The sequence below is a fragment of the Tupaia chinensis genome, unplaced genomic scaffold (assembly GCF_000334495.1).
Source record: "Tupaia chinensis unplaced genomic scaffold, TupChi_1.0 Scaffold000527_1, whole genome shotgun sequence".
Lineage (NCBI taxonomy): Eukaryota > Metazoa > Chordata > Mammalia > Scandentia > Tupaiidae > Tupaia > Tupaia belangeri.
Genome location: NW_006160040.1, coordinates 2254630 through 2257764, shown reverse-complemented (window position 1 = coordinate 2257764; position 3135 = coordinate 2254630).

The following is a 3135-nucleotide window of genomic DNA, read 5'->3' as shown; positions in this document are numbered from 1 at the left end:
TATTACTAATCAGAACTGCTTTCCCCATGTGGAATAAAGGTAGAAACAGCTACTTCCCGTTCTCCCTGGGAAGTAGCCCGAGACCCATACGGTACAGTACCCTCCACACTTGCCTTCCCCTGCCGGCTCGGGGTCCAGCCTCTGAGCTAAAGTGGTCTGTTCTCTCCTCCCCTTTGTCTCCGACATCAGTGGAAAAACTTGATCCGGTTGCCATGGAGACCAGCGGCTGACTTCAGAGTGCCTGTTTATTAAAGATGAAAGTAATGTATGCCTGGCTGATCTGAGCAGCTGTCAGAGAGATTCGGCTGTTAGGAAAGGAAGTCGCTAATTTCGAGGCATGATCACTCATTTACGAGAGAAAGGGAGACAGGCCTCCCTTCATCTTCCAAGCAGAGCCGGGCAGTGGGGGTAGGTCTGCCCAGGGCAAGCGGTTCTCGTTCAGGTGTTTTGGTTTGTTTTCTGACTGGCACGTAACTGTGCTTCTCTCCCCCTTTATTTCCTACTGAAAATATATAGCCTTTCAGTAATGTGACAGATTAATTATGCTTTGTGGGAAGCCCAGAAAACCCAAATCCTCTTATGACGTTGTTTCCTTTGGAAAATGCATTCTGGATTCCAAGCCACCTACTTACAAATGGGGTTGTCTGTTTATTCATTCAACAGTTTCCAGCAGGTGTGCGAGGAAAAGAGGTGGCCTTAGCAACATGAGGGGACTGACTGTGCGCGTTCTGTGTGGGCTCAGGCAGGTGAGGGAGAGCAGTCACCTCCCGGGGAGGCCATTCAGCACAGGCAGATGGGAGGAGTTGCAAGATCAGAAAACCGGTCCATTCGTCTTTTCTTTTTGTTCTCTCCATTTGTTCCATAGTAAAATGTGGAAGTCTGAACTCCAAGATTCGTTCTAGTCTCCAGGTATTTCCTAAAACTGGCTAAGTAAACTGGGTTCATCACTGCGGGGGTAAAGGGTGGTAAAGACAGTGGGTTCTTTACCATGAACCAGCCAATGGGGAAGCTAAGAGGTGCAGGGAAGAGGCTGCGGGCCACTGGCCCTTGAGTGCAGACGGGAGGTTCCTCCTGCCACGGCTGTCTTGTCAGCAGGTCTTTCAACCTTTCTTCTTCTTCTTTTTTTTTTTTTTTTGGAGAGATTTATGCTATAGGGGGTGTGCACTCGCCAGACAGAGAGAGACATAGAGACAGAAAGCGAGAAATCACTCCCCAGGGGGAATGGTCACGCCGCAATCCCTTCTCCATTCTCCTCCTGGGACCTTGGGCACGCACGCACACGCGCCTGGTGTGAGTTTTAAGTCACCGGGTCCGGGACGCGAACTGCGGTCGACTAGCGGGAGTCCAGCAACATAGCCATTACGCCAACTGCTGGTTCCCGGTCTTTCAACCTTTCTGACCTCAGTTTACCATATGAAAATGAAATAAGGAGCAAGCTGGTCCTTCCCAATTCAAAATATTCGTTTGAGGCCAGACAGTGGCTCAGTGGTAAAATGCAACTCTCTGTGAGGCTGGCCCACATGGGAAAGTTCCAGGTTTGTGTCCAGAGATCTCTCTGAGTATTCTGGCAAGGCTATATCTATGAACCAGGGCTGGTTGAGGCTGGGAATGGATCCTAGGCCCTGTTAGGGGTATTGTCTGTCTCTCTCTGTCTTGCTCGTGAAATAAATAAACTTCATAAATATGTGTGTGTCTGTGTGTGTGTGTTTATAGGCTCATTGGAAAAGCTGCGATGTATTTTTCTATGCACAAAATGTATCATGACTTGTCCAATGACCCAATATATTCTTTTGTTCTTGGAGGAGACTGTCAGTGCAGGTTTCCATGTTAAGCTAAGCTTAAACAGCTAAGCAAGGGTTAACCCAAATGTCTAGGTCACTTTTTTCTTTTTTAAACTATTTTTCAAATTATTTATTTAATTTTGTTTATTATTATTTTAAAAATTTGATGAGAGAGAGAGAGAGAGAGAGAGAAAATGAGAAAGCAAGCTGCCCGGTCTGGGACTCAACCCACAGTTGGTTATGTGGGAGTCCAGCAGTAACCACCAACGCCACCTGCCGGCCTCTGCTGTTAAGCAAATACAACCTGTGCCTCTGGTCTGCAATGTCTCAGGTCTGCTTTGCAGGTGTTTGTTTCCAGTTAGTCTCTTACATCAATGTCCAGCATCTCCATGGCGGTCCAGGCAGGCACTTCTACCCTGATTTTCCTAGCTGCCTAGCGGATAGGAGAGAAGATGGCATGGGCAGTAAAAAACAGGAAGTAGATTTTGTCAGTGCCTTCGGGAAGGAGATCATGCATCCGAACCTAGATCAGCCTGGTCAAGCTCCAGAAAAGATACTCCCAGGAAGCTGGCTTCAGAATTGCCTCTAGCCTTCCTCCTGAAGCAATTATTCTCACTCTCTCCATGCCCAGGGCAGGTAGAACAGCTGTCTCATGTGTCTGTACTACCTTCTTTCCCACGTCTATCCTGGAACCACGTACAGGTCTGATGGCTTATGTTTCACTGAAAGAAATCTAGGTCCCATTCATGGGATGCCAAGTAGATCCTAACTTCCCACTTTCACCTCATGTTTTGTTTTTTTTTTTTCTTTTTTTTTTATTTCTTTTTTTAATTTAAATTTATTTATTTACATTCATTCACTGTACATCATTACAACATGCCAAATGAGATTTTCCATCCAGATTACACTGTATATTGGTTCAATCAAGCACATCAGCATACATGCTATCATCAACAAATAATTTTCCATTTCTTATTTCCTAATGTTTTTCTTTTTTTTTTTTTTTTTCCTCGTCCTTGATTCCCTATCTCTTACCCTCTGCCATCTCCCACTCTCCTCCCACATTGTCTCTGGTATCTATACTTGCTTTTCTTTTCTTTTAAATTTATTTATTTATTAATTCACTTTACACCATCACAACACACAAATGAATTTTCCATCCAAAATACACTGTGCATTGTCTCAATCAAGTACATCCACATATATGTTCTCAGCAAATAATTTTCCAATTCTTACGTCCTGCATACCTTGCCCTTTGTCTTGCCATCCCTGATTCCCCATCCCCCACCCTCTGCTATGTCCCACCTTCCCCCCCCCTTTTTCCCTGGCATCCATGGTTGCCCTCCATACCTTC